The sequence below is a fragment of the Canis lupus genome, chromosome 7 (assembly GCF_048164855.1).
Source record: "Canis lupus baileyi chromosome 7, mCanLup2.hap1, whole genome shotgun sequence".
Taxonomy (NCBI): domain Eukaryota; kingdom Metazoa; phylum Chordata; class Mammalia; order Carnivora; family Canidae; genus Canis; species Canis lupus.
In genome coordinates this window covers 43,573,657-43,587,486 of record NC_132844.1, presented here as the reverse complement: position 1 = coordinate 43,587,486, position 13,830 = coordinate 43,573,657, and positions in this window count along the sequence as shown.

Sequence of the window (13,830 nt, the reverse complement as noted above, 5' to 3'; positions counted from 1 at the left end):
CCAACCCTTTAAGTACTTGGTTCCTAAATTGTGAGTCAAGGCAACTCATAGTAGGTACTTTGCTGTATTTTCTAATTTTTGAAAAAAGATCACCAGGATTCTCTAAATCTGCTGGATACCTTGTGTACTACTGGCTTAAGAGAGATCACAGTTTCAATTTTGGAATACATTGCATTCTTTTCAGTGATATCATACCTCTAAAAAAAATTATTTGTGGAGCTGTTGTGTTAAGAATCAAACGCCTTCTGGGGTGCTTGGGTGGCTCAGTTGGTTAAGCATGTAACCTTGATTTCAGCTCAGGTCATGATCTTAGGGTCCTGAGATGAAGCTTGGAGTCCTGCTTCATGCTCATTAAGGAATCTTCTTTCCCCCCTCCCTCTATCTCTGCTCATCTCTTACACTCCTGTGTACATGCTTTCTCTCTTTCTTTCTCTCTCTTTTTAAAAAAGATTTATTTATTTACTTATTCATGAGAGACACAGAAAGGCAGAGACATAGGCAGAAGGAGAAGCAGGCTCCATGCAGGAAGCCTGATGTGGGACTTGAACCCAGGATCTGGGATAACTACCTGAGCCAAAGGCAGACATTCAACCACTGAGCCACCCAGGTGTCTGATAAATAAATCTTAAAAAATAAAAATAAAAAAATAAAAGAAGAAGAATCAAATACCTTCTGAAAATCTCTGTGGAACAGGAAGTGAATGTGGTAGTGTCCAATCTGAATATAAAATTTGAGAAGGGCATGGTACTCAAGAGGCACACATATCAGAATAGTAAGAAATTGTGTTTAAGAATTAAATAGTCTTTTTTTTTAATATGTGTGGTTTTTATAATGGCTATTAATTTGTTAGAACATTAGTATGTATTAAGTTGTTCGGACCTAACTACTCAATAAATGAAAATCTAGCTACTTAATAAATAAAACGTATTTTCACTTCTGGGTTATCCACATTAAGCAAACATACAATCATATCCTTACTGAAAAATGCTGAATATCACTAGCAAATGTCTAAAACAGTATAATGATTTGACTAGTACGATTATTTTATCTTTTTAACAAATGACAACTTATATTCTAAGCATTGCATGTTTTCCTTTATTAAAAGTCACAAAGAAAACTATATGAGAGGAACAATTTGTAAAATTACAATTTAAAGAAGAAAGTAACTTCAAAAATTTTTCTAAATATTCTTACAAATTAAATACTTTTTTTCCTTTAGCCAATAGGACAGTTTAAACCTGAGAATTTCTATGGTGGGTTAATTAAAGTATCAGATATGTAAATATTGTTTTAGAAAAGTCATAAATAACAAGATTGATATATAGGAAATGAATAAAAGTCTAGGATCATGACAGCAGCTATTTTATTTGAAGTAACACTCTTTCAATGCTACAAATGTATGTTTATTAATTTCTTGCTTACTTTTTTCTTTAGCAGTGATATCTCTTTGGTTATCTCCTATGTCACTAATATATTCTTTGATCTTATTTTTGGTCTAGTAAAAGATAAAATTCTTTCAGCTTTGTTTTTGGTGGAAAATATATGAATAGCTTTCCAGGGAAATGCCTTCCTTATAGGTCTGCTTAAGACTTATTATGGATTGAATTTTTAGTAAAGAACTTGGAAAAGAAAGAATAGAACAAATAGGCAACTTTATGCAGTGAGGTATTTTATACAATTATTTAGCGATTTTAGACAATTTTGACCAAGAAATTATTTACATCCAAACTGCTAATACATCCTGAAAATATGTAACTTTATGTGGAGATGATTTTTGTTTTCAGTTCAAAAGACTATTCTTTCCCAAATAGAGCTCTAGGTGACCAAAACTCAACTTGAGAATTTATTTGTAAAGAAATTTCTTTATAAAGAAAACCTTTCATTTTAGTCTCTACTCTGTGAAAGAATTCAGGACATTCTATCCAAAAATATACCACTTTGGCATATTGATTATCTTGAGCAAAAACACTTGAAAAACAGAAAGTGCAAGAAGGGCCTACTAACCTCTCCTTTTCTTCCTTAATGCAGAGGATAAAACCTCCATGTAAAAGATATTCTTTTCCAAAGGAAAGAAACATTTCTATTACCAGAGATGAGGAGTCAAGGGCAACAGAAATCTGTACATAGAGACTTTATTAAAATAACTCTTATCTTTCTTTGGTCTCCCAATATATTTTAGTTACCTTTCCTTAATTGCCACTTGTTATAGCATACACTTTGGCTTAGTCACTTCTTTCAGTCTTTGGTTTCCTGTGGTGACTCTCATCTGTGTAAATAAAATGTGTATGCTTTTCTCTTGCTAATCTATCTTCTTTGTTTAACTCAGGCCAGTCACAGAACCCAGAAAATACAAAGGAATTGTTTTGTTTTTCTTGCCTACATCAGTTTTGATGTTCTTTTATTATGGAGACTTCCAGTAATGCATGATATTTTCTTTCACAATGCCTGAGTCACTGTTTGAAAATGTATTCAAAAATTTTTCATAAAATAGAGGCTTCAAACATTTTTAAGATTTTAAAGACTCTATGAATGGTCAAACTTGGGTTTTAAAATTTTTAGTGATCCATTAATTTAAAAAAATGGTACTTCTTGATTTTTAATGTTTATAGTTTTGAAAATGAAATGTCTGATAGTTCTGAAAATAATTTAGAAAAATAATTTAACAAATGAAAAATTTATGAGTTACACTATCATAGTGTTATGTCTGAGTCTCTTTAATAGAAAAGGATCATATGTTTTAAAAAGTTTCATTAAATGCCTCCTGTTTAGCTAGGTTCCCGAATTTACTTAAACAATAGTCTCTACAGAACTCATTGACAGGATAGACTGTATATCAGGTCTGTTTTGTATTCTGCTAATTTCAAAAGATATATGGCTCAAGTGCAAGCATTCTATCGCAGATGAAAGTGTCCAGGGAAGTACAGAGATATTTAATAAGCTCAATAGAGCTACAACTCATTGATAACCATAAAAATGGAAAAGAATACTCTACTGCTCTTTGCCTACCATTTTCATCTTGCAATTCTTGAACCATCTGAGACTATTAAAAATGAAGAAAGAAATTTATGTGAAAGAAATTTCTAAAGCTTTGCATTTTAGTGAGCATCTTACCTTAGTGCTTTATTAAATTATAAGAAGGCCATTTTAGCTGATATTTTGGCATAGTTGGAAGATGAATTTGTGATACTCCACTTTTCCTATTTCACTTACTGGCCATATTGTCATATACAGATCAGTTAGTCTTGCCTCTAGAATAAGAGTTTTAAGTAGTTTTTAATGCAGCAAATTGATGCATTTTGCTTCATTGTTTCAAAAAGAACACTAGATTATTTCAAGAGTGGTGGTAGATAACTTTAATAGGATTTTGTAAATAGTTTTTAATTATTTACTAAGATAAAATTAAAACTCAGCCTAGTTATGAAAAATCATATGAATTTTATCATGCTTTACTTCCACACTAAGTTATTTATATATTTTAAATACAAGATACGTGGAGATGCTGCATAACTCTTTCTCCATAATTCTTATTGAAATATGCCTTTTTGAAAACAATTTACAAATATTAAAAAACTTGTCTTTTGTGTTGTTGGAATGGGAAATAAAACATGGGAAGACAAGGGCTTCAATAATGTAATGATAGAGTTAAATCTTTATCTTCAGAAACAAATTCAAGGCCTCTAAAGACCATGGAAGGTGATGAATAAGTTATACATAATTAAGAGAAATTAAGAGATATTGTATCTACCCTCAGAAATGAAGTACACTGGCCTTTGAACAACATGAGTCTGAACTGTGTGGGTCCATTTATATGTGGATTTTTTCAATAAAGTATCTATGATTTTCTTAAAATTTTATTCTAGCTTACTTTATTGTAAGAATATAGTATATAATGCATATAACATGAAAAAATTACGATTGTTTATGCTATCAGTAAGGCTTCTGGTCAACAGTAGGTAATTAGTAAGTAAGTTTGGGAGAAGTAAAAAATTATAAAGATTTTCAGCTGCATGGGGTTTAGCATTCCTAACCCACCACTTTATTCAAAGGTTAGCTATATAGTGACATAGTCAAAATATGTAAAATATAATAACAAAAAATTAAAAGACTATCTGAGCCATTATGCAATTAATTAACAAATAAAAATTTTAGTAATAATTCCCTGAGTTCAGTGAGAATAGATGGCTCAAGCCACTGAACAGTTCTCAGATGATTTCATAGAAAGTGACAGGACTTGAATTAAGCTTTGAAAAGACATACAGGATTTAAAGGATGAAATTGAATGGTGGCAACATGACATGCAAAAGAGATTAAAAGAGTAGAAATGCAAAGTCAAAAGTGTGAGAAATATTTGGGGAGGGTTCCAAAAAAAAAAAAAAACATTGATTAAATGGTGAGCGGTAGTAGAGGATATGGTTTAAAAATGAGTTGGGGCAAAATTCCAGGGTTTTGAATAATTAACTCATTTAGACATGAGATTAGAAGTAAAAAACAGTAATTAAAAATATTTGACTGGTGAATGTCAAATAATGATAAAGAAACATATCGTATAGGAGGATTGAAAAAGATTCAGTTGCATAGGAAGAATTGAGCCTTGCAATCATCATATACTGTTTCTCTGTGTTGTGAATCCTATCTTATTGATTGTTATTCTCTAGAGACATGGCATAACTATTTTTGAACATCTACCATTTAGAAGTTGGTATTTTTATATCCTGGAAGTCTAGCCTAAGAATATTCAACTGTTAGCAAAAACCCAGAACAAGTATGGCATGGATAATTAATTAACTTCATAACTTTTTATTCCATCTTATTCTGGATATTTTTAAACAGCTATAAAAAGTTTATTTTATTTTACTTTTGAACTTTTATTTTTATAAAAAATGAAATTTTTTAAAAAGAATTTATTTATTTATTCATGACAGACATACAGAGAGAGGCAGAGACATAGGCAGAGGGAGAAACAGGATCCTTGCAGGGAGCCTGATGTGAGACTTGATCCCAGTCCCCTGGGATCACACTCTGATCAAAGGCAGATGCTCAACCACTGAGCCACCCAGGTGTCCCTAAGAATTGAATTCTAAATGAGATTCTCAGTCCACTGGTTGGGTGGGGAACAGAATAATAATGGTTAGAAGGCTGTGGAGGCAACTCCAAGGAGATGGGCAAGATAAGTGAAAGTCTTCACTAGATCAGTGGTTAGACTGGGAGGAGGAGCACAGAACTGAAATAAATTGTGGAGACAAAGAGGGCAGAATTTTGTATTCAATGGCAAGAATGGAAGAAGGATGAGTTAAAGGTGAACTGAAGTATTGCAGCTTGCATGTCAAATGAAATGACCTGCCACCAAGTAAGAGGTCAATCACTAAAACTTTAGTTTTAGGAGAAACAATGATACTTTCTGAATATTCCATGATTGGAGAGTATTATGGTAAGAGAAAATTATGGGGGCCCTCAGTAGTGAAGAGGTGGTTGAGGAAAAAGCCGTGAGGAAGACTGAGGAGGAAAGTTCAGAAAGTTTTGAGGAGAAACAGAAGAGCAAAGATCTCATGCAAGCCAAAAGGAAGAGTGTTTCAAAATGCAGCGAGTGATCAATGATGTCAAATGTGGCAGAGATGTCCCATAACATAAAGTCTGCCAAGATAATGAAGCATTCTAGTAAAGTATTAATCTAATGAGGCCCTGAGGTACAGTTTATAAAGAATTGGTGAATGTTTTTCTTTGAGGAAGAAAAAAAATCCTTGATTTATATTCATTACAATACATTGCAAGGATAAGATGCTCTATTTATTGTAATAAATTGTCTCTAGAGCACATTGAACTTCCCAGTTAATTAAATAATGCTATAATTTATTCCTATTTATGTTTTATTATTTTTCCCTGGTGGAATTTAAAGCATCCTTAACATCTTGGACCAGAATGTATAGTGCATTTTTGAAGCTACATTAACTCTTTCCTCTTCATTCAATGCATTAAAGACAGTAATATATTGGTATACCCATGCAAATGTAGGCAAACTGGCTTCATTCATCTGTGTGATCAGGGACAATTTCACATTAATCCTGAAATGATCTCTTAATGTAGGCAGTTCTCTTAATGTGTAAATTACTTTCTGCGAGAAGTGAATCATTTTTGAGTCAACACTAATGTTTGCAGATCATGATTAGTTACTGACATAGGCCAAGTTTACATAACAGCTACAAAAGCAATGTTGAGAAGGAAACTGTGGGCCTTTAATTTAAATGGATACATAAACATGTATAAATGCACATACACACAGACAGGCAGATATAATCTGAATATAAGTAGCAGCCTTCTAATTTATTCTATTCTTTCTTCTGAACAAGTCCCTTGCTTATTAGCTGATTGAATGGTAGATAAATTGATTTAAGAAATATTCACTGATTTTGTACTGTGAGCCAACACTAATATCTAGGGACATAGCAGGGAACATAGCATATATTTTCCTTCTCGTCATGAGGCTTGCAATTAGTAAGAGGTATAAATGATAAAATGAGTAAGTGAATAAAAGTGTTAGTAAGTGGTATGAAGAAACTAAAATGAAGGAATTTAATAGAAAATGTCTAACTCCTAAACTGAATGATATAATTTTTGGTTGTCCATGCAATATCCATTCTCTTACTGCATCTCACAATAACCACAGTCATTATGTATCCAATCTCCTAACACCATACAAAAAACTGCTCTCTAAGGGAACATAATTCCATTCAGAGCTCTAGTATGAGACTTACTTAACTATAGTTAGTCAGAGTATACATACCTTTGCTAATTGTAGACGTCCCATAGTGGCCACATGACCTCAGTTTCTCCAATCAGGTAGAAAGAATGGGCTTTATTTCATTGATGCTGAAAGATCAAAAGGTTCTTTGTCTTACAGGTAGTGATGTGAATAAGAAAACATTTCCCTTAAAGCCATTCTATAATCACAAAGGAAACAAATCAGGATAAAGCTAGTTGGTTGGGATGCCTGGGTGGCTCCACGGTTGAGCATCTGCCTTTGGCCCAGGGCATGATCCTGGAGTCCCAGGTTCGAGTCCCACGTTGGGCTCCCTGCATGGAGCCTGCTTCTCCCTCTGCTTCATGAATAAATAAATAAATAATCTTTAAAAAAAGAAATAAATAAAGCTAGTTGGTTGATGGTGAAGCAGAAAGACTGAATGTCATTAAGCCACTTAATCAACCAATTCTGAAACCTATCTGTATCTGAAGACTTGCTTTTATGTAAAGTACATTTCTTTATTATTTAGGCCAGTCTGATTTTAAGTGAATGTTACTTGCCTCTCACACATGCTAGTACCAACTAATACATCTAGCACACTAATAGAGGGATATCCTCTCTGAAGAACATATATTTAATTTAAATACTAAATTCAGGAAGGAGACAACCATGTAAACATCAGCAGAAGGAACATTCCATATAGCAGGAGTATTCCAAAAATATATGGAATACATAAATCCAAAATATTAGAGCACAATAGAAAAAAATCCTAATGTGGATGCAGTTTAATGAATGAAGGGAAAAGATTTTTGAAGATGTTGTAAATGTAAGTAGGGCACATCATTTATAGCCTTGTAATGATAGTTCATCATATATAGAAGTCATGGATATTTACACAGTGTGTTAAGTATTCTATATCTTACATAAAACTCTAGGAAGAAGGATAAAGCATCAAACATTCTGTAAGAATTGCTGTATTTCTGTTTTAAATAGGAAAAATTACACAAAGAATTGAGGCTGTTTTTGCCATTTTTGTTTTAAATTTGTATCATTAATAAAATATCAAGCTACTTGCATAGCTAAAATTATATGAGATCCTTGAAAGAGAGAAAGAATCCAGAGTATGTCAGTTTGACTATTCACTGCAGATAGAGATTCATAAATATGTGGTAGGAAATTAGAACTAAGAGCCTACCAGTTTATTGTATATCTCTCTGAGAATAAAGACTGTAAGACCTATTTCTACAAGAAGTGAACTTTCTTTGATCATTTCTTCCTTTATTCACTCTCAATATCAAAATCTCTATATTAATGCTAATAATGGTGCTATTAATTTTGACTATCATTTAATTCTTATAATTCATCAAGTACCTTTTAAGATTCATCTTATTTGTTTCGCTCTCACAGAAATCCTATGGATAGATACTCTCATTATCTATACATTTTACAAATGAGAAACTAAATCACAGAAAACTTATGTAACTTAACTGATTCAATACAGATAGTAAGTAGTATAATAAAATAAAACTAAATAGCCTGGCTCAGGATCTATACTGTTAACTAATATTTTTTGTTTGGAACCAGGCTAAAGATGTATAAATAACAATAAATACAAGAGTTCCTTCACTTTAGATATCACAAAATATAACAAAATATTTACACATTTAAAATGAATGAGAACTATAAGCTTAATTATGATATTATTTTATATATATTTTTGTGTTTGGTTTTCAAGGCAATATTATATAACAGAGGTTGACATTAACTCTGAGTCCATTACATTAAGGAAATAGAGTACATATTACTTTATATTTTTCCCAGGATAATATATTGATACTCTTTCTTCATCCTACATTATCCTGCTCCCTTACAGTTCTATTTTGGGGTTCATTTCTTTGTGTTAGGCCTTTATTAATATTTTAAGAATATTCTTTCTACATTTCTTTACACATTCTACATTTCTTTTATTGAGAAAATATGCACTGACTGCCTACTATTTGTCATTCATAGTAATAATGAGATAACAGTTGATTAAAATTCATTTTATTGTATTGTCAGAGCTTCTATACAGTAAGAAAGTCTAAAACTAACAGCGATTGAGGAATGACACTTTTTTCTCCATTTTTGTGAGAAGACAGCTTTCCATCTGTTCTCTTTTGTTCATGTGTATTTTTCTGCAAGCCCTGTAGTGGAGAGTTTATACTACATTTTTAGTGAAAAAGGAAACTTCCACTTGTTAGCTGGATAAATATATTAGCATTATGGCACTTTCTGGGTAATGTTTTCCAGTATTCTCTCTGACTGCAGTGGGTTGTGTATTTGCTATTTATTCATTTCTTATACCACAGAGTATACTCTAGGTTCTAAAAGAAAGTACAGGGATCCCTGGGTGGCGCAGCGGTTTGGCGCCTGCCTTTGGCCCAGGGTGTGATCCTGGAGACCCGGGATCGAATCCCACGTCGGGCTCCTGGTGCATGGAGCCTGCTTCTCCCTCTGCCTGTGTCTCTGCCTCTCTCTCTCTCTCTCTCTCTCTCTCTCTCTGTGACTATCATAAATAAATAAAAATTAAAAAAAATAAAAATAAAAAAAATAAAAGAAAGTACAGGTAACTTGAGAATGAGGCAGCTGTGAAGTGTTGCACACATTAGCAGAGAAAGTCCCTGTCTTTAAAGATTTCAAATGAATGTGTTTAAATTTGTCTGTGAAACTAACAGAGGTGTGTGTGAGTGTGTGTGTGTGTGTGTGTTTATATCTTTGTCCTGGTATGTGGTCCTATTAGTATTAACTCTACAAGTTCCTCTTGCTTCTGTCTTCTGATAAAAGATTCTATTCCCAAGCCTACAAGGGTGAGCATGGATATTAGTGAAGACATTTACTGTTCCTTCTGTAGATGGCATTACTGGCTTCAGTGTTTTTACTTTTTTCTGATCTGTATTCTTTGCCGTGTGATCTGTCCTACAGAGGAACCCTTACAAAGTATGGGACTTTTTTTAGGAATTTATTTATTTATTCATGAGAGACAGGGGCGGGGAGGCAGAGACACAGGCAGAGGGAGAAGCAGGCTCCATGGAGGGAGCCCGACGTGGGACTCGATCCCGGGTCTCCAGGATCACACCCTGGGCTGAAGGCAGCACCAAACCGCTGAGCCACCCAGGCTGCCCAAGTATGGGATTTCTACTTCTTTACTTCTTAACTTAGGGCTTAGCCGTGTGAACTGCTTTGATCAATAAAAATATGACAGAAGGTATAGTTTATTAAATCTAAACCTAGGTCCAAAGAAGGCTTGCGTGTGTCCTCTTGCCATCTTGTGCTTTGGCCATCACCATAAAAAGAGCATGCTTAGGCTAAGATGACGAGAGATACATGGAGCAGAGTGGATCTGACCAGACCTGATGAGCGGCCTTCAGACTTGCAAGCTAAATAAAAAGGTCTATTTTGAGATCTTATTGGGTTTTTTGGTTTATTTTTGCAGCATTATTTGGGCTACAGTTATATAATATATGTATATGTATATACATATATATATTCCTATTTATATACATACATATATATATTTCCTATTTACCAGGTCTCAATAATAAATGAAGGTGTAAACAACAGAGCTGAACTAGGCAATTCTGAATCCTTCTACTACATAGGAAAATAATCCTTTATCATCTAGGATCACCACAATATATGGATAATATCCCAAACTGTACATTTTCTTGTTTGTAGGTCTCAAAAAAGAGACCTACAGTAAAAGAAAATGATGTTGACACAAAGGGATAAGCAGACCTAAGGAAAAAAAAAAGCTCTAACAGTGCTTCAGTCCCTGGAGTCCGTTATTCTTAACATCATCATCCCACTCTTTTATTTCAGTGGTGTTAAAGCTTGAGTAATATTGTGAGAGACAGACTTAAATGTGAGACTGGTTGGGTTGAGGCACTGAGGAGGCCAAGATCCTGAAGTAGGAAGACAGACTGCTTGCTACGCACTCGCAAGCGTTCTGTTTTTGGGAGGGTTTTGTTTTTTTGTTTTTTTCCTAATGTCCTCAAAGCAGGGACTACACAGGCTTAACTTTTGCCTCTTTCCTTTATACTATTTTATTTATTTATTATTTATTTATTTATTTATTATTTATTTTAAAGATTTTATTTATTCATGAGAGAGAGAGAGACAGAGACAGAGACACAGTCAGAGAGAGAAGTAGGCTTCATGCAGGAAGCCTGATGTGGGACTCGATCCCAAAGTCCCAGGATCACGCCCTGAGCCAAAGGCAGATACTCAACCACTGAGCCACCCAAGCATCCCTATACTATTTTAATAATACATTATTTCTAGCTCTTTAGAGCAACTAGAATTATATTTATGTTTTATTTCTATTCATATTATATTTTTATATATTACAGAATTTTACTTTTAATAGTAGATAGACAATTGTCCTAACATCATATGTTAGTCTATCCTGTCTTTGAAATGTCAACTTTGTTATATGTTAAGTGTCATATAGGCTTATGTCTGTTTTGTTTTTCAATCTTCTGATTTATCTCTTTATCTTCCTTCAGTTGGTACCATGTGTTTTTAATTACTGTAATTTTAAATTGATACTTATGTTTATATACTTTATATAAATATTTATACCATTATGACTATTCCTCCACCATTCTTCTTATTCATGATTTTTAAATATTCTTAACATTTTATCTTTCAGCTGAATTTTAGAATCAGCTTGACAATTTACTTAAAATGCATTTTGGGTTGAATTTATAAGTTAATATGGGAAAAACCAATGCCTTATAATATTAAATCTTCTCACCCAGGAATATGGTTTTTGTCTCCATTTATTCAGTTCCTCTTTTATTTACTTTGGTAGAACTTTACTGATGTATTTATGTCATTATGACATCTTTTTTTAAGGATGTTTAGAAGATTTAGTAGAAAAGTATCTGGTTATTGAATCTTATTTGCTATTTTTTCTGAATTGCTGTTAAGTACTATAGGAATGCAACAGACTTCAACTCACAGAGGGCATCTGAAAGCAAAAATAAGAGAGTTATATAGTTTTTTCTAATAAAGATTCTTTATGCCTCTGGTTAATGCTTCTAGACAGCTGACAAGTGGGCAGACCAGAAATGGTGATATTTGAGAGAGCCAGAGGGATGGAGGGAAACTATTCTTACAGACTTATTTTTAAACCTTCCTCTTGTGAATTTCTCTTCCAATAAAGAAAGTTAGAGGGTTTGGGGGGTCAGAAAGCCAATTAGCACTGCTGCTTAAAGGAGTATGTTTTTCCATGTTAGTCTAAGGTAGAGAGGCCAAGGCAGAAGCCTCTGAGGGGTGGATGGTGACTGGAAAGAAGGAAACCACATGTTCAGTGTACAGACTCAAATATCACTTAACAAGTCTAATACTGACTGTGAGTCAGTGGAGTTGTGGAAGGAGTTAGAGAGCACCTGACAGCTGGTTGACCCCTGAGCTGGACCCAGCCAATCAGAAGCTCCTCATCCCCTCCCTTTCTATTGGAAGGTACATTCCTCTTCCCTTCCCTGCTTCCCCTGAGGGTGCCCCAAGGATACAGCTTTCATATAGAAAGGTGGTGGTGAGACTATTTGGAAGTATACATCGTTGAGCCCAGTTAAGGCCTCTATATAAACTTTTAAGATTTGGTGGGCAGGTATGGAAATCTACTCAACTTGTGACTGCCCAAAAGAAGCCTAATAAGTAAATTCCCTTGCGTATTAAACTTGCTACCTACCAATTTGGAGTGGTCTGCCTCTCTCTCTGGTCTCTCCTTGTCTTCAGTATATGGAAAAGGTCTATGTGTGGTGGGGGGCTGGTTTCAGGTTACACCCAGAAGCTCCTAAGGATGTTGTAAACCAATAAAAGTCTTCAAATTGAAAATAATAGATGTCCACTAAGGATATTAAGGGACTGGTATTGAGAAACTCTAATTTTGGCAAAAAGGAGCCTAATATTCCTCAACATTTAAAGCATCCCTTACGTGCTTAAAAATAGTCCAATAGGCAATATGCATCTAAATAGAACCATTTTAAAATAAGAAACTAGGGGTGCCTGGGTGGCTCAGTGGTTGAGCATCTGTCCTTGGCTCAGGGCTTAATCCTAGGGTTATACAGGACTTGTATCAGGCTCCCCATAGTGAGCCTACTTCTCCCTCTGCCTCTCTCTCTCTCTCTCTCTATCTTTCTCTCTCTGTCTCTCTCGTGAATACATAAAATCTTAAAAAAAAAAAAAAAAACCAAGAATCTGCAATTCTCTTTACTGTCATTTGGACAGTGCATAAAAGAACACCATAGCAATTAAAAGCAGGGAAAACTGGAATCATCAGCATAGGTGTTTTCTCCACCTCCAGGAACATGATTGAAAAAATTGGTGCACTTAGTCACATCTCTGTCAGTGTATGAAATATGCTTCTTGCTGGTGACCACTATGCATTGCTTCCTATTTTGTCCATCTTACATATAGAATTTTTATTGTGATTATGATTTCATTTGGTTGTGAGGTGGACAGTTTTGTCATTTTTTGGGGTAGTTTGTCATGTCTAAAGAAATCAAGATTGTGGTTCCAAAAATAGGATGCTGAGAAAAAGTTTTACTATTAAGAGGAAAATCCAGGTTAGGCTATATAAGCAAAGAGCGAGGGATAGAAAAGTAAATTTTTTTTTTTTTTAGGCAGAAGATAACAATCTCTGTTTCATATTTAGAAACAAAGTCTCTGAGTGATGCTGATTGGTTGATAATATCTAGACCAAATGTTGAGCATTGGACTAGTTCTTACTTGTGATTTTTCCAGAAAATGAGCTTTGCTGCCTATATGAGGTAACTAATCCAGGTTTATGTAACTCTGCTTATCATTGTAGTAGAAGTCAGCTTTGCACTGTTACCTAATCTTATTGGATAGAAGTCTCTTCATCTAGAGGTTCTCTGTTCAGAGCTATACACATTAGTTACGCATAGGTAAATCCTTTTAGGGAGGATAAGGCATTACTTGCAATTTTATGTGGGGCTGTTATTTTATGTAGGATGTTGGGATTTTCTTGGAGGATGTATAAGGATTCTACTATGAAATTCAATTCCAAAGAGACAACTAGAGAACTA